Source organism: Amphiprion ocellaris, chromosome 14, assembly GCF_022539595.1.
Source record: "Amphiprion ocellaris isolate individual 3 ecotype Okinawa chromosome 14, ASM2253959v1, whole genome shotgun sequence".
Classification (NCBI taxonomy): domain Eukaryota; kingdom Metazoa; phylum Chordata; class Actinopteri; family Pomacentridae; genus Amphiprion; species Amphiprion ocellaris.
Genome location: NC_072779.1, coordinates 27,755,536 through 27,774,304, shown reverse-complemented (window position 1 = coordinate 27,774,304; position 18,769 = coordinate 27,755,536). Strand labels below are relative to the sequence as shown.

General features: G+C 48.4%; 1 protein-coding gene across 1 annotated transcript in view; it reads right to left on the bottom strand.

The window, feature by feature from the left end:
* Positions 1-18,769, bottom strand: part of LOC111572159 (CXADR-like membrane protein) — a 127,117-nt gene that overhangs the window by 107,882 nt on the left and 466 nt on the right.

Sequence of the window (18,769 nt, the reverse complement as noted above, 5' to 3'; positions counted from 1 at the left end):
CCCACTGCATGACACTGTGGGGTCTTTAAGCAGCTCCTTCAGCAGCAGACTGAGACATCCACCCTGCAAGAAAGAGCGCTATCGCAGGTCCTTCATTCCATCTGCTATAAGACTTTACAACATCAGCATCACTGGCTGATGTTAACATAAACTGGACTATATCATTACCACCCCAAACCATAAATTTGCACTGACATTCTTGCACTGCACATCTTTGCACTTTTAAACTTTATTTTTTCTGTTAAAAAATTTTTTCACCCTTGTATATATTGTAAATAAAGCTGCTGTAACAATGTAAATTTCCCCTGGAGTGGGGAGAAATAAAGAACTTTATCTTTTTATCTATCTTATCTAACTCCAGGAGGTTATTTTCCCCGACTGCCAGTCGAGCTGGGGATTATGCCGTTTCAGCCACGGAAGTCCTAACACAAGGGGGGGCTCAGAATGGTCCAGGACACAGAAAACTAGTTTCTCTCTATGATTTCCTGCCAAGCAGAGATCTACAGGTACAGTCTTCCTTGAAACTTTAGCTAACCTGAGGCCATTTAAGGAGCGAGCAATTAAGGGCTGCTCTAAAGAAACTGTAGGGATCTTTAGCTGTCTCACCAACTCGAGGTCCAAAAAACATTCCTCGGCTCCAGAATCCACCAAGGCTGAGACGGGCAGAGAAGCAGAACCCCAACTCAGTAAGGCCTCCAGCTGAATGCGTGGCGGAGGAGAGGTCGTAGTTCGGCTCACCAGGACCCCTCCGTTCACTGGTGAGCCGTGTCTTTTGGCAGTAGCTTGGGGCAGGAAGCACTAAAATGTCCAGACTTTCCACAGTACAAACACAAGTGGGCTTCCCGGCGATGTTTTCTCTCCTCCGGAGTCAGTTTGGCTCGTCCTAACTGCATGGGTTCTGGATCGGAGGCGGTAGGAGAAGAGGGGCTCAAGCTGGACGTGGGTCGGTGTCTGGGAGGGCCGGGACCGGGGCGGACCCGCTTCTCCGTTGTCGCTCTCGGAGATGGTTATCCAGCTTAAGGGCGCTTGCGATCCACTGTTCCAAGGTCGAAGCCTCTTCTCTCAAAGCGAGTTCGTCCTTTAAGCTCTCATTCAATCCATTGTAGAAGGACCCACGTAAGGCGACGTCGTTCCATCCCGCTTCCGCCGCCAATGTACAGAATTCCAGGGCGTATTCAGCCATGCTCCGGGATCCTTGCTTTATGTTCATGAGACGGGTAGAGGCATCTCTTCCCAGGATGGGATGGTCAAAATTTCTCCTCATTTCTTCGACAAAGGCAGCGTAGGAATGACAAAGGGGCCCCTGTTGCTGCCAAACAGCCGTGCCCCAGACACGAGCGTCTCCTGCTAAAAGGCTAACTAAAAAAAGCTATCCGGGCCTTATCCGTAGCATAGGAGTGAGGCTGAAGGTCGAAAACCAGAGAAACCTGAGTCAAAAATGCTAGACAGGAGTTAAAATCTCCGCTATAACGCTCGGGGAACGGAACGTTAGGTTCCTTAACGTTAATGACTGAGGCTGCGGGGGTGACTACAGGAGTGGGTGCGACTGGACGAGCAGCTAGTCGGTTAACTCGTTCAGTAAGCGAGGATAACTGCTTATACATAGCGGAAATACTAGTAGAGAGAGACTGTAAGAAGTCGCTATGCTGGTCGATCGTAGTACCCTGACTAAACATGACCTCCTGAATAGTCCGCCCTGAGGCTCCGTCCAACTCGATCTCTTCTCCTGCTGAGCTCATTCTGGCCGGATTGTTCTGTTACGTTTTTCTTTGAAGCTCAGGTGCAGGAACAGAGATCGAGACAAAGCTGAAGCCAACAAGAATACTTTTATTGACAAGTGCAGGGACCACAAGACTACAGCTCCCAGTAGCTGGTCCCCCGGAAACAGGAACTGGAAAACACCACACGATATACCATTGCAAAGAAGTCCCTAGTGGCGGGTGGATGAAATGGTCATTTCTAATACAAAAATGCAGACTCAAAGCGAAAGAGCCAGTAGGCTCACTAGAAAAACTCAACGTAGGCTCAAAGCTGTTGAGCAACTAAGCTCGCTAAAAAACAGAACGCAGACTCTAACGGAAGAGCAGCTAAGCTCACTCGAAAACAGAACGCAGATTCAAAGTGGAAGAGCAACTAAGCTCACTAAGAAAACACAATGCTGACTCAGAGCGAAAGAGCAACTAAGCTCACTAGAAAACAACGCAGACTCAAAACGGAAGAGCAACTAAGCTCACTAAGAAAACACCATGTAGACTCAAAAGCAAAAGAGCAACTAAGCTCGCTAGAAAACAGTACGCAGACTCAAAGCTGTGGAGCAACTAAGCTCACTAGAAAACACAATGCTGACTCAGAGCGAAAGAGCAACAAGGCTCACTAGGAAACACAATGCTGACTCAGAGCGAAAGAGCAACTAAGCTCACTAGAAAACACAATGCTGACTCAGAGCGAAAGAGCAACAAGGCTCACTAGGAAACACAATGCTGACTCAGAGCGAAAGAGCAACTAAGCTCACTAGAAAACAGGACGCAGACTCAAAGCTGTAGAGCAACTAAGCTCACTAGAAAACACAATGCTGACTCAGAGCGAAAGAGCAACAAGGCTCACTAGAAAACAGAACGCAGACTCAAAGCGGAAGAGCAACTAAGCTCACTAAGAAAACACAATGTAGACTCAAAAGCGAAAGAGCAACTAAGCTCACTAGAAAACAGTACGCAGACTCAAAGCAGAGGAGCTACTAAGCTCTCAAAAAACAGCGTCTCCGGTAACATTAACTAAATCCCTCTAAATACCTCAACCTGGCTCGTGCTGGGGACGGACAGCTGATTAGGGAAGGGAGTAACGGGCTGAGGGCTGAGCTGAAGGTAAAGGCAGCGACGGCAGAATGGAGTCCCGACTGAAGCTGGCGAGTGGGTGGCGAGGATTCCGGTGTCTGCTTGGAACTGTAGTTGTAGGGGAGTCCAAAGAGATGGTTTGGCCACAGGAGCAGGTGAGGTTCCAACTGAAAGGAAGAAAACTGAATTACAAAAAATCCAACTTTAGGTTTGGCTAGATTGAACAAACGGCAGAACTGACGATGTGCATTCACAATCCGGCATCCAAGTGGTGACTGGCGTCCGAATATATAGAGAGGAGGTGGAAAGCTGACTGGCTCCGACACACCTGTTCCTGCTTTAGCTGACTGCCCCCTGATTGTTCACCTGCCACCGTTGCCACAATACTCAGGATACCTACAAAGGAAAACACACAAAAGGAGGGAGGAGCCCTAGCCAGAGCCTGCTGGAGCAGCCCTGACATATGCTTCATTTTTGCGTCTGTGAACATAGAGCTGATGTGCCTTGCCAAAAAGTTCCAGTTTTGTCTCGTCTGTCCATTCTCCCAGAAGCTTTGTGGCTTGTCAACATGTGACACGGGGGTTAGGTGAGAGCTCAGGCGCAGGAAATGAACAGTCTGGAAATGCGTGTTACTCTGGTTTTATTTACAGGTTTCTTTGAGACGACAATTGAAGACCAGATATATATTAACTCTAAATCGAGCGTACCAAGCTCGAAGTCCAAAAGCGGCCCCTACCGGCCGGGCAACTATAATGAGGCGAAGCTCCAACTTAATTCACGGTGATACCTCCTAGGCGAGGAGAGTCTATCCAAAGGTAACTAAACTCAAAATCTCTCTAACAACGTAAGTACTACGACAGAAGTCGTTACGTTCGGAGCCATCTGTGGCTCAAGCTAAAAACTAGGATGAACTATGAACGTGTACTATAGGGAAGCTCTGGACCGGTTCACGGCGGTGGCAGCCTGGGTTGAGTAGCAACAGGTGGGCGAGGGACGACGCCAGCAGGAGCGAGTCGACTCAGGTGTGGGTCTCCGTTTCTTGGAGGGAGCGATCAGGGTCCCGAGCTGCTGGTCCAACGGCAGGAACAGGTGGGTCCAACATTCCTTTCTTCTGTTCTTTTTCCATTTCCTTCTTTTTGGTTTTCTCTTCTGTCTTCCTTTTCTGTTTTCGTTTTACGCTCCCACCCTGAGAGCTGGGTTGTGTCCAGTTAAATAGAGGACTGGAGGAGGCTGATTCGTTGCACCCACTGAGCTGGCTGATTATGTCAGATCGGGAACACCTGTTGCTTCCTCTCTGCTGCTGGGCTGCCCTAACAGGCAGGAGGAAGGAGAGGGGAGGGCACTAACTCGGCCTGGCAGGAGCCAGCCTGACAGTACCCCCCCCTCTACGGGCACCTCCTGGTGCCCGAACAGGATGATCCCGGGAGGGGGAGATGGATGGACAGGGAGGGACCGAACAAAAAGTCCAAGAGGAGATGGGTGGGCGGAGGGAATGTGGAAGGAGGACCAAAAAATCAGGTGTCCCGAACAGTCTAGGGATGGCACTAAGCCAGCAAACACAAACAAGTTCAAAAACAGACCAGAGATCAGTTCAAAAGGCTGGTCAAAAACAAAACATTCCAAGGCGGGCGGGCAAGGCACACAAGGCCATTCCGGAGGACGGCCCGGGTGCTGCACGGGCGGACAAGGCCGTTCTGGAGGACGGCCCGGGTGCCACTCTGGAGGCCAGCTACGGAACCACTCCGGAGGCCGGCGGCGAAACCACTCTGGAGGCCGGCGGTGAAACCACCCTGGAGGCCGGCGGCGAAACCACCCTGGAGGCCGGCGGCGAAACCACACTGGAGGCCGGCGGTGGCGGACGACACGGGGACCCTCTGGAGGCCGGCGACGGAGGCGGCGGAACCCCTCTGGAGGCCGGCGACGGAGGCGGCGGAACCCCTCTGGAGGCCGGCGACGGAGGCGGCGGAACCCCTCGGGAGGCCGGCGACGGAGGCGGCGGAACCCCTCTGGAGGCCGGTGACGGAGGCGGCGGAACCCCTCAGGAGGCCGGCGACGGAGGCGGCGGAACCCCTCGGGAGGCCAGGCTGGGGACCAATGAAGGCGTGACCCCTCTGGAGGCCGGCGGCGAAGGAGGCGGAACCCCTCTGGTGGCCGGTGACGGCGGAATCCCTCTGGAGGCCGGCGGTGGCGAAGGAGGCGGAACCCCTCGGGAGGCCGGGCTGGGGACCGACGAAGGCGGGACCCCTCTGGAGGCCGGTGGCGAAGGAGGCGGAACCCCTCTGGAGTCCGGCGGTGGCAAAGGAGGCGGAACCCCTCGGGAGGCCGGCGGTGAAACCACTCGGGGGGCCAGCGGCGAAGGAGGCGGAACCCCTCTGGCGGCCGGTGACGGCGGAACCCCTCTGGAGGCCGGCGGCGGCGAAGGAGGCGGAACCCCTCGGGAGGCCGGGCTGGGGACCGACGAAGGCGGGACCCCTCTGGAGGCCGGTGGCGAAGGAGGCGGAACCCCTCTGGAGGCCGGCGGTGGGAAAGGAGGCGGAACCCCTCTGGAGGCCGGCGGCGGCGCAGGAGGCGGAACCCCTCTGGAGGCCGGCGGCGGCGAAGGAGGCGGAACCCCTCTGGAGACCCAGGAGCAGGGGTTTTTTCAGCTGACATGGGCCCAACAGTCTCTGGGCCGGGGAGGCTGACCGCTGACCCGGGCTCTACAGTCTCTCGGCCAGGGGGCTGGTCAGCTGACCCGGGCTCTACAGTCTCTCGGCCAGGGGGCTGGTCAGCTGACCCGGGCTCTACAGTCTCTCGGCCAGGGGGCTGGTCAGCTGACCCGGGCTTTACAGTCTGTCGGCCAGGGAATTCATCAGCTGACCCAGGCTCAATAGTCTCTCGGCCAGAAGGCTGGTCAGCTGACCCAGGCTCTACAGTCTCTCGGCCAGGGAGCTGGTCAGCTGACCCAGGCTCTACAGTCTCTCGGCCAGGGGGTTGGTCAGCTGACTCAGGCTGGTTCGAGGCAGAAGCGGCGTCGACAGCGTCGACCCGCTTAGAGACGGGTGAGGCGGCGTCGACCCCCTCGGAGACGGGTGAGGCGGCGTCGACAGCGTCGACCCCCTCGGAGACGGGTGAGGCGGCGTCGTCGACCCCCTCGGAGACGGGTGAGGCGGCGTCGTCGACCCCCTCAGGAACGGGTGAGGCGGCGTCGTCGACCCCCTCAGGAACGGGTGAGGCAGCTTCGTCGACCCCCTCGGTGATGGTCAGGAGATGGGGCGCGGCAGTGGAACCTCGGTGGCTGCTGCGGAGTGGCGAGGTCTGGGCGCTGGGGAGCGGCGAGGCCTCTGCAGCGCTCGGCGGCGGCGGTGGGACCTCTGCGGCGCTCGGCGTCGGGACTTCTGCGGCGCTCGGCGTCGGGACCTCTGCGGTGCTCGGCGGCGGTGGCAGGACCTCTGCGGCGCTCGGCGGCGGCAGGACCTCTGCGGAGCTCGGCGGCGGCAGCGGCGGCGGCAGGACCTCTGCGGCACTCGGCGGCGGCGGCGGCAGGACCTCTGCAGCGCTCAGCGGCGGCAGGACCTCTGCGGTGCTCGGCGGTGGCGGCGGTGGCAGGACCTCTGCGGCTCTCGGCGGCGGCGGCGGCAGGACCTCTGCGGTGCTCAGCGGCGGCAGGACCTCTGCGGCGCTCGGCGGCGGCAGCGGCAGGACCTCTGCGGTGCTCAGCGGCGGCGGCGGCAGCAGGACCTCTGCGGTGCTCGGCGGCGGCGGCGGCAGGACCTCTGCGGCGCTCGGCGGCGGGACCTCGGCAGCGCTCGGCAGCGGCGGCAGCAGGACCTCGACGGCGCTCGGCGGCGGCGGCAGCAGGACCTCGGCGGCGCTCGGCGGCGCTCGGCGGCGCTCGGCGGCGCTCGGCGGCGGTGGCAGCAGGACCTCGGCGGCGGTGGCAGCAGGACCTCGGCGGCGCTCGGCGGCGGCGGCAGCAGGACCTTGGCGGCGCTCGGCGGGGGCAGCAGCAGGACCACGGCGGCGCTCGGCGGCGGCAGGACCTCTGCGGCGCTCAGGGGCAGCGAGGTCTGGGGCCTCCGGGAACCTCTCTTCCTTCTGGAAGACCTTCTGGAGGGTGGCTCGTCAGGGTACTGGGGTCCGGATTCCGGTGGGGAACTAGTCTGACTGGGGTGGAAATTGTCTAGTCCCAGGGCTCTATCGAGGAGGAAAGAGCACAGGTCGCTAGAGGAGATGGAGATGGGAGGTGACTGGGAACTCCGGTGTCGGGAACCCCGCTTTCGACCAGGGCTGGTCTTAAAAGCAAGACGGGTCCCATCAAAAGAAGACTTGCTGCTAACATCGTCCAGGGGGCTAGGGAAAACAGCATATGCGGGGTAATCGGGTAATGGGGTATGTCCGTGGTTACTCCTTGGCTGGAGACTCAGAACTGCAGTCCTAACACAGCGTGGGGCGGCTTCCGAATTGGAGGGGAAACTAGTGGGCTGGGGGCTAGCAGGTTGAGTGCTGTCTGGGTACGTGGCTGAGGCAGGAAGGGTAACAAACCGCAAGGGAGAGTTCAAAAACTTCAGGATGTGGGCTGGTAGGTGGCCCATTAACCAGGGCATCTGGGAGGCTGCCCTGTGACCCCGAGATACAGTCATGTTTCGGTGATCCCGATCCCGAGCCTTCTTCCACTCGCACCATAACTCGAATAGGTGGGTATAATATAAAAGGTTCTCCTCACAGGAGAAAAAAATGTCCAGGGGATTCGGTGAGGGGGCAGAGCCAGCCTTTGAGCCTGCAGAGCTCAATTCCGGCTGGCTCCAACTTTTACATTTGCCTGCTGAGCTCATAGCTGGTGGGAGCGTACTGACACGGGGGTTAGGTGAGAGCTCAGGCGCAGGAAATGAACAGTCTGGAAATGCGTGTTACTCTGGTTTTATTTACAGGTTTCTTTGAGACGACAATAGAAGACCAGATATACATTAACTCTAAATCGAGCGTACTAAGCTCGAAGTCCAAAAGCGGCCCCTACCGGCCGGGCAACTATAATGAGGCAAAGCTCCAACTTAATTCACGGTGATACCTCCTAGGCGAGGAGAGTCTATCCAAAGGTAACTAAACTCAAAATCTCTCTAACAACATAAGTACTACGACAGAAGTCGTTACGTTCGGAGCCATCTGTGGCTCAAGCTAAAAACTAGGACGAACTATGAACGTGTACTATAGGGAAGCTCTGGACCGGTTCATGGCGGTGGCAGCCTGGGTTGAGTAGCAACAGGTGGGCGAGGGAGGATGCCAGCAGGAGGGAGTCGACTCAGGTGTGGGTCTCAGTTTCTTGGAGGGAGCGATCAGGGTCCCGAGCTGCTGGTCCAATGGCAGGAACAGGTAGGTCCAACATTCCTTTCTTCTGTTCTTTTTCCATTTCCTTCTTTTTGGTTTTCTCTTCTGTCTTCCTTTTCTGTTTTCATTTTACGCTCCCACCCTGAGAGCTGGGTTGTGTCCGGTTAAATAGAGGACTGGAGGAGGCTGATTCGTTGCACCCACTGAGCTGGCTGATTATGTCAGATCGGGAACACCTGTTGCTTCCTCTCTGCTGCTGGGCTGCCCTAACAGGCAGGAGGAAGGAGAGGGGAGGGCACTAACTCGGCCTGGCAGCAGCCAGTCTGACAACATGCAGTTTGGCAAATTCCAGTCTGGCTTTTTTATGATTTGTTTTCAACAATGGTGTCCTCCTTGGTCGTCTCCCATGAAGTTCACTTTGACTCCAACAACGACGGATGATGCGATCTGACACTGACGCACCTTGACCTTGGAGTTCACCTTTAATGTCTTTAGAGGTTGTTCTGGGCTCTGTTATAGTTTCTCTTAGACCTCAAGGATGTGCAGATGTTGAAGAAAACGTCGCATATTCCTCGAGGGACTGAATGTGCCATCACAGACGGTGAGATGACCAACACCAGTAGCACTCATGTATCCCAAAACCATGACACTGTCTCCACTATGCTTGACAGTACACACTGTACATGTTGGAGATAATGCTTCACCTGGCCTTCTGCATACCCTCACTGCCACGGCCCCTGCACGACCCCCTCCCCCCCCTTCCTGCTGTCTGCTCCTTCCTGTTCTGTGCTGCACTCCACGCTGCAGGTGATTAGCATGGATGGAGAGCAGCTCCTGCAGCTCATCTCATCCATCTGCAATAAAGACCAGCTCCACACTGCACTCAGTGTCGGATCTTCCTGCCTGTTCAGTGCACTCTAATGATGGTGCAAGCCCTACCACTGAACCGCCGGAGCAGTCTGCCTTTTCCCCCCAGATAATCCTCCATATATCGGACCTGGACCCCCCAAAGAAAACCTCCGGATAGAGGATTTGGAAGCCATCCTCAGGATAGAGGATGTGGATCCCCAGACTGCTCCAGTCGACCCCGCCTCCACTCCCCGAAGAGGACCTGGCGTCATCCCTGGCTGCCACTGCCAGGCTCCGCCGATTGCCACCAGCATGTACCACCCCCCGACTGTCTTCCACCCTCCCTCCCCGTAGTGAGTTTTGCCTTGGTTAAATTGTCTGAATTACCTGTTTCTCACTGCCTCCCTGTGTGTTCTCACTCTTGGTTCAGATTTCCCCTGTACCATGACACTCACATTAGCAAGAGTAAGATAAAGCTGGAAACTGGACTCATCTGACCACAATCTTTTTCCAGTCCCTGGCTGTCCATTTCTTGTGTGCTTCAGCCCAACAACCCTGATCTGTCAGCGGCTTCTTGATAGCTTTGTGGGACCTTAAGCCGTGATCGAAAAGTCATAGCCTGCTACTAGAGAGAGATTGATCAAATCTAACACTGAAGAATTAATTAAAGGTAAGGTCTCTTTTAACAGTCTAGTTGGGATAGGGTCTAAAACACATGTCGATGTTTTAGATGAAGAAACTGTTTAAATTAGCTCAGAGAGATGTATAGGAGAGAAATGTAAGGGAAAATTTATTATCTACAAGCATTATCATTTTTAAGAACTATTATCTGTAAGCATTATTATTTGAAAGCATTACAGATTATGTGCAACATTACAATATGTGCTACTTAGTACACACGATCATAGCCTTTTGATACTTATAATCTTTGATACTTGTAGCCTTTGATAACCTTGTTAAGCTGTCTGTATCTGATGACCTCCCAAGACACCCCATAAGGTAGAGAATGCACGAAAGGAAAGTACCATTTGTGCAAGATAGACATGTTACCTTTGAATGAACCTGTCTCGACCATATGTCTCAAACTGACTGCTGTCTGAGGCATTAAAACCGACATAGCATTTCTAAGAAACAATACATATCAGCATTTCGAAGAAGCCTTTGCTTTAACTGTTGGGTTTTTCCCCCATGTGTAACTATGGATGCACACCAGGAAGACCTGCTGAAGAATGAGTATATAATTAGCTGTCTCTCTCAGTCTCTTCGTACTCTCCCCATAGACTGCTCTGCACTCTGTGTGATTTTGTACCTTTGAAGCTTCAAATAAAACACAAAGACAACTTGTGATTCTCAAGACTTATTTCTTCAACTTGAACAACTGATAAAGAATTTTCCACAACAGAAAAAATCAAAATTTCCATCAGGTCTTACAAATCCATCAGTTCCCAATGACTTTGTTTTTTTCCAGCTGTGGCCTTAGCTTATCCATTTTGTTCACAATAGACCTGCCGTTTGTGAGAAAAAGGCTGGACAGCAGAGATTTGTGGTGGTGTTTTCCTTAGCTTCTGTCATGTGCCCGCTCTGCAGCCTTGTTTCTGCTTTCTGTCCCAACGTCACCTGCTTCTTTTGTTCAAAGTCACCATGATCTCTTGTTTAAATGCCCATATTTTTTATAGTAAGGACTTTGACAGCAAAAGAAACACCAGAATCAAATTCATATTTGGTCAGTGACGCTATGTTTCTGATTTCTTTTTGACACTCACTAACTCAGTAGATAAATGAAAATCAAGCCTTTTGTTTACAAAGCTTAGTAATAAGATTACTTACATTGGACTTTGCAGTGAGCAGAGTGTAACACCCAAATTGCTCCACTCACACAATATCCCGGCTCCCACTGGATTACTATTCTGGCAGGAAGGCGGCAAAGGCGGAGCAAGGAAACTAAAGTGGGGTGCAGGGCCAGTGTGCTAGCAAGGCTTTGAAAGTGGCCACACAAACCACCACTCCTCAACATTTTCCTCACAAACACCAGATCCCTCGTGAACAAGATGGATAAATTGAGGCTTTGGGTTTGAACATTTTACATTGTCAAAGACAGTTGCATCCTGATGATCACTAAAACCTAGCTTCATTCATCTATTTCAGACTTTGGTAGCAGGCAATACAGCACAGCGCACGACAGATCCAATGACTCCGGTGAGAGAAGAAGAGGGGGACTATGTGTGTACATACATAACAACTGGTGCACTAACACAGGCTTCACAGTGGCATGGTGGTTAGAACTTCTGCCTTTCAGCTAGAAGATCCCCAGCTCACATCCTGACCTTTCCGGGATCTTTCTGCGTGGAGTTTGCATGTTCTCCCTGTGCATGTGTGGGTTTTCTCCGGGTACTCCAGCTTCTTCCCACAGTCCAAAAATATGCTGAGGTTAATTGATTGTGCACTCACCCCCGTGGTGATGAAGTGCTTTGATAAGCTGGTCCGGAGCTATGTCACATCATTCATCCCTTCCATCTTCAACTCACAGTGGTTTGCTTACAGAGCTAATTGGTCTACTGAGGATGCCATGGTCACAGCTCTCCATGCTATGCTGTCTCACCTGAAGCAGTAGGGAAGCTATGCATGGATACTCTTCATACACTTTAGCTCTGCTTTTAACACCATCCTTCCCCAAAGACTGCTCTCCAAACTGATAGACATGGGGCTTCCTTACTCCACTTGTCTGTGGATAAGGGATTTCCTGCAAGACCGCAGTCAGAGGGTCAGAGTGGATCCCCACATCTCTACGGCCCTGTATTTATCATGGTCACTATAGTGCATAACCCCAGAGAGCGGAGTATAAATGCATGCACGTGTCAGTGCTGGAAGGCGGTGAGACAAAGTCACTGCTGTAGAAATAATGTCCTCTATAATTTAAAACTGTGCCTTAATTGGAATGATCAGAGACACAGTACAAGATTCATGAGTTCAAAACTGTGGGGAGACTTCTGGTGTAATTGCAAACATGAATTATATTGAAATGTGCCTGTGTGTCAGAGAGATTGAGGAAGAAAAAGATATTGACTCAAAAGCAAGTTTGTAAGCAGTTAAGAAATGCTGAAGTTTCAAAAGCTTTACAGAATCTAAGTGAGACATAAAATGGTGGAGGAGCTTTTTTTGTGCTGTGGTCCTTAGCACAAAAAATAGTTTTGGGAGCTCCATAAAAGTTAATGTGGCTCATTGTCCACCACCTTGTGGACATGTTGATAATGTAAATCTTGTAACCTTAATTTTTTCATCGATTCAAGCCAGAGAAAATGTGCACGAGAATATTTAGAAAGTTCTTTGTCTCAACCAGTGTCACTGTCCACAAAAACTCAAATGACTGAAGCAATGAAAGAAGGAAGGAGAACTGGCATCTGACTCACCAGATGTAGGATGCAGGTACCATTTCCATCAGCTTTGTAGCAACCTACCACACAGAAAATTTCAAGTGTAGCAGAGAATTGAGATTGTGAGTTGTGCAGGAATGCAGCAGTGTTAGATTTCAGCTGTGGATTATTAATTTTAATGACATTGCTTGTCTCCATGCATGTGAATGTTCCACCAAAACAATTCCACCCTTCACTTCTGTTTTTCCCTTATAGCAGAGTGATAGTATGGTGTAGCCAGATCATTAACAACAGAATTGGCTGGTAAAGCAATCTATCATGAAAGTGGTCAACTGTTCGTATTATCTCATATATTCTCTTTATACAGTAAAAGAGACTCGCCTCACAAGAACAACAACAACGTTTGAGCAAAGTGACCAATATAACATGTACTTCAGTTCAAGCAACAAAGGGCGGAGCGGCAGCAATCTCTTCCATCTCTCTTTCATGCAGTGGACATACACCACTACTACATGTCACTGACTTTGTGTCTTCCCCAGAGTTCAGTGTTTGTTCTCTTTGCAGGTGTCTGTGAATCTGGAGCTACACCTCTCGGATCTGCTGGCCTCACAGACTTTCAAAATGTTCATCGTTCTCTTTGTATTGCTTGTCTCTTCTCCATCTGCTGTCCTGATATCCAGTCCCCTTATGTTTTCCCCACCCCCTTCATGCCCACTCTCACTCTAACTGGTCAAGTTATGTAGCCACTTCCCTGAGCCTGGTCCATTTTTTTCCCCCATGGAGATAAAATCTTTTGCTGAGGTTCAGGAGCAGGACCACACCTCAATCACTCCCCTTCCTGCCATACGTCTATACATACCACTCTGACCTTCCCACTTGTTTGTTCTCACTTCTTGTGCACATAGTAGCACACGGCATCGCTCTGCCATGCTGCCAGTCTGAAAGTTTAACAAAACTTTGACTTCCCATAGACCCCTCATCCATCAGCCCTGCCATGAGAGAACATTCTGCTCTAGATCTCCTCCACGCTAATCAGCTTAATCCACAACAAGCCCCCAGAAAAGACCCCTCTTCTCTGGGGCCTTGTTGTGGATTAAGCTGAAACACCAGAAACGCCATTATCCCCGTCGCCCGTCCCGAAGAGATGACCAACAGAATTCCTTTCCTTTCCTTCCTTTCCTTTGTTAATAACTGAAGCAAGCAAGCCTGCAGAGAAGCTGACTCATTGTTTCAATGCACCAAGAAACAATCATCACATTCCCACATTCCTGACAGTTCTCCTGGCAATGTCCCTCCACATGAAATCTCCAACCAGATCACTGTTGGACTTCAGATAGCTTAAGAGAAAGTCTTCACCTGCCACCTCGCAGACAGCAAAGTTAAAATACATAAATTTTTGACAAACACTTGGAGCTAGTATGACTCATTCTATCCACCAGCAACCTACCTACTGCAACTTGCTGCAACTTGTCCCCAGCTCCACCACTACAGTCATTCCTGGCCATGGGATACTAACCCTTGAAACTTCCCAACAACCTTTTCTTTTCTTTTCTTTTCTTTTCTTTTCTTTTTTCTTTTCTTTTCTGGCACCAGCCTTCCAGCTCCCCCCCCATCCTTTTTTTTCCAGCAATCTCTTTCTCTCTTTTACCATTTTTCCTTTGTTCCTGTGATACAGAGTCCTTTGCAACATCAACTGGCGAGTCGAGTTTGATCCGCACCATCATTTTACCACACATCTTGCATCAACGTTCCTCCATTTCCATAAACAATCCAAAGAAAACTTTGGATTGTTGGGTTCTCTGTTTAAAATTCGTAAGGTCTTCATTTTACTATGCATGCAATGACATCTTGAGATAACATGTTTTGAATCGGCGCTACATAAATAAAATTTAACTGAACTGAAAAAAATGAATTGAAGCCCCCTTCAAGGTAATGTCATTAACTTTTAAGTTTAATAGTAATGTGCCAATAAATGGTTGTCAGTACTAACATTTTAAGTCATCAGGAAGATATTACCAACTATATTTTAATGTTGGTTTCTCAGCTGTACTTAAACGTCTTGAACGAGAGCTTTTAAATAAAAAATGTCACGTTGACATTGTGGTTAAACTTAATTTTCCTGTAGATTAATATGCAATGTGGAGTTGGATGTGTAAGCCTGGTGAGCTGTACTGTGTGCTGGCTGTGCTGCAGTAACTGTACTGTTAGTCCTCTGCTGTCTAATCTTAGGTGGAGTTAAAAACATTGTCACACTGACAGTTCTATGTTACTCAGAGGCCAGCAGCATGTCAAGGATGATGTGCTCACGCAAACACACACACAGAGTTGCAGACAACTAACAGTCTATTATATAAGCTTTACAGATGCCAACAAGAAGAACTGAATAGACCTGAGAAGTATTATCTGTGAGACAGAGAATAACGTAGACACACATTAAACTCATGCACATCCATTCACATGTGCACGAGTGTGCACATACACACGCAAGATATTTTTCATACTGTATATGATATACAGTATATTAACCTTAGTGTCGTATTAATTTTTATATTACTGATTTTGTATACTGTCTCCATAAACAGTGTTGCAAAGAATTTTGAATTGATTTAAATTACCATTTGTGTAATCACAAAATATACATACAAAAAGATATTGCACTTTCTATAAAGTGCAATATCTTTTTGTATGTATATTTGTGGGTGCATGCATTAGAGTTTGTATTGGTACAATATCCTGTATGAGTATCATGGGACAAAGGCAGTGTGTGATGAAATGAGACCATGCTTTAAATATGTTTCCAAAACAGATTCATTAGTCTATATTTTCATGTCAGTGACTTTTGCATGCCCCAAATACAGAAATAAGTGAAGCCATTGCTAATGTGTAACTGTGTATGTCCTCTACTTCACCACGGGGACACAAGGGATACAAAGTATTAATCATCCATTTTAGTCAACATGCATTCATTTTTCCATTCTTATTCATCCAAAATCAAGGCCACAGGAGTGCTGAAGTCACTCAATGAAAGGAAGCCCTTGTAATTATGTATAAATTCTGGTCATTTGTCAGAATTCATACATTAATTAAAAACTATTATAATGTCTTATTTTTCATCAAAGTAACTGTTGAAACTTGGTAATATAATGACTGTACTGCTATGTACACTAAAGCTACAAGAGAGGCAGTTTATCCAGACTATCTAAAGCACTTTATTCTGAGATAATAAAAAAAAAAGTGAATCACAAATTATCCATTATTGCAGAGAATATCTGCATATAGTATGATGTGGATGCCTACAGCGGACTTTGGGTAATAATGTCACCGTTCACCTTTATTTATTATTTCCAGTTTGCAAATTCGAAGATTTGTTTCCAGTGACTTTATAGCAGGGAAGCCAGTGTGGTCCCAGGTCTCACATATCCATTAATTTTCAGAGTACAATGGGAAAGAAAAGTAGAAGAGATGGTGTTGCCACTCACGAAGGTCCAATTTACAGCAAAAATAATGAGGTTGTATTTCTGACCTGAAACAAAAAAGATTCATTTCAGTTCAACATTTCAGTTGTCCAACATTCTAAAACCTGACTTTCCTCTTGCGCTGGGGGGGCGCTGGGGCTGGGGGTGCAGCTTATAGGGGGGGCTCCAAGCCAAACAGGTTGGGAACCACTGATCTAGTAGATATTCCGGTTGATCAGACTCATCTCCGCTGTTAAAGCAAAACTTTTTTGGTCTAATCAGTCACAACTTCAGCACATTCCTAACCAGAAATCTAATTATTGAGGGCAACAGTAGGAAATAAAATCCTGTTTGCATGAGTGTGATCGGCTTTTTTCTGGCTCTCTTTTCTTCAAATCCGGTTTCACTCCACACTGCTGTACAATTTCATGAAAGCTATCCAGTTAACTTCCAAATACTGCCGTGTGATATGTGGATTTTGTGGGAGCAGGTTTAAAATGGAGAAACCAAAAAAAAAAAAAAAATAAATCAGCAATTAGTGCAAATTCCTCAAGAGCCTGTCATATATGTTGCATACGCACACGATAGAGGCATTTAATCTCTGTGCACTAAAAGCAAAGCCTGAAGCTATTTGACTGTGACAGAGCTTATTATATAAATAGCCTTTGGCCTGCATGGATTATATAGCTTCTGCCCCAAGTGTCCAGACTCTTGTGAAAGAGAAAAAAAGAGATGGTTTTGGTTATTTAGACAGACAGATTATGGGCAGGGAGGAAAGGAATGAGAGGGTACAGAGTGGGAGAAGATGTGGAAGGGTTGAGGAAGGAGAGAGATGACAGTGTCAAAGTGATTTTTGTTAGCTGGCTGAAGAGGTGCTCAGTAAGCGGAAGTTCCCCCTACTGCTATGCTTAGCTAATTAATACTCACTCTTGACATACAGATACAGTCCCACAGGATCGTGATGTGCATCATTATATATATACATATATATATATATATATATATAGAGAGAGAGAGAGAGAGAGAGAGAGAGAGAGAGAGAGAGAGACATAAAGATAGAGATAGAGAAATAGACATAGATATATGGATATATATAGGACAAGAGAAAGAAATGCCTTTAATTTTGGTGATAAGACCTATTAACATTCTTCACTGTGTCTTGTGAGTGTAAATTGCCGCACATGTGACTTTATCTGTATCTGACATAACAGGCACCTGAGCGAGATGCTGGCAATCACGCAGAAAAGCCCAAGGTGAAACTGGGCTGATAGAAAGAAGAGATGGCATGTGCATCAGAGAGTGAGACAGAGAGAGAAGAGGAGTTCAGTCTGAAGACACTAGTCCACATCCCAAAGAACAAATCAAAAGCTATCTACCTATTTGAGTATCTTGACTGCCACAGTCACCTATGAGACACACTGCAGACTGGGAAAGGGCAAAGAAGGAAAGTAAGAGGAAGAGTGGGTTGAAATGGGGTTGGCTGCCAGAGATTTCAGGCCAGATTACTGCAAGATGTCACATCCTAACCTCTGGCACTGGAGACTTCTATGATCTCCACACTTGACAGTTAATTTGGCTTGCCACTGGTGATCGACTCTATATAGAGAGACAAGGAGTCAGATATGGATTAACTTGTTTGTGTCATCAGCTCAACAAAGGCACCTGACTCTGTGTGTCATACAACACAGGATTTACTGGCTTCAGCTGATCTTTGAAAATGTCTGCAATATTTCTCAGCACTGTGCAGGACAGGAGGCAAAAAAATTAACAACATAAAGGGCAAATAGGAAATTTTTCAAGTTTTAAAAATAGAGTGTGGCCTGAAAAACAATTGGGTGAAGGAGACAAAGCCAAAGGAAGCCACAGATTGTGCGTTCCATCCAGAGCCTTATTCCCTCATCTTCCTCTTGGCACATAAATCCTGCAATAGCTGCTCCTACAGTATATAACATCCATCTTCAAGGTCACAAGAGTAGGCAGTTATTGGATGACAATAGTCCAGCATGCCTTGGAATCATTAAACTCCAGGTATAAGCTCTAGTTTCATCCTGAGGTGAATTACAAACATAGTACTTTGCATAATGCATAATGCTTAGTGGCTACATGACTGCTTTTATTTAGATTGAAGTTCAAATAGTGGCTCCAGCCAATTTATTCAGCTGCATTTATGTTTTCAACTGCAGTGTGAAGGAGGCAGTGCCATGAGGTACAACATGTTTTGCTATGGCCTGCTGAATTCATTCTGTAATGGCGAGCTAATGAAAGCCCATGGACAGCTGGATTAATTGTGATATTGGGGCCCTGTGCTATCTGTTAAAGCTGAGTCTTAGGCTGGAATGTGCTTCCACATATCAGATGCATGATTTCTAGCACACAAACAGGCAGCAGAAACCAGTAAGAGACCTGTTTATTTCTATATACTGTATATTTTGGATAGAGATAACGACATGAAGAGAAAAACACAATGTCTTAATTTGAACACTCATGGACTTTTATTTCCTTTGCAGCAGATTACTGAAACATAAGGGTTATGCATGATATTATTATTAAATACCACTCTCTCTTTGTCTTACTTTGCAACTTAAATCACAGCAGTGACATCATTATAATATCTACATGATTTTCTATAAATAAAATCAATACAAAAGAGGTTATAGTAACCTGTGGTTATAGTGATTCTCATCCATATGGTATTTTTTATATTTCTTCTGCCATATGGACATGTGATTAGTAAGACTTAACAGATTTATGTGACTTATGCAGTAGTGCAATCTGTACCTGTATCTTATTGTGTATTTCTCATATTTACGCATTTCTCTGAACATCATAATCTCGAAAAACAATTAGGCCTATTCGTGGTGTTCTTTCCTAAAATATGCAGTTTGTGTACAGTAGTACATTGCACCAGCTCATTTAATAAACATTTTCTCTGTATCTCTCTTTTATTTAAAACCCGTGT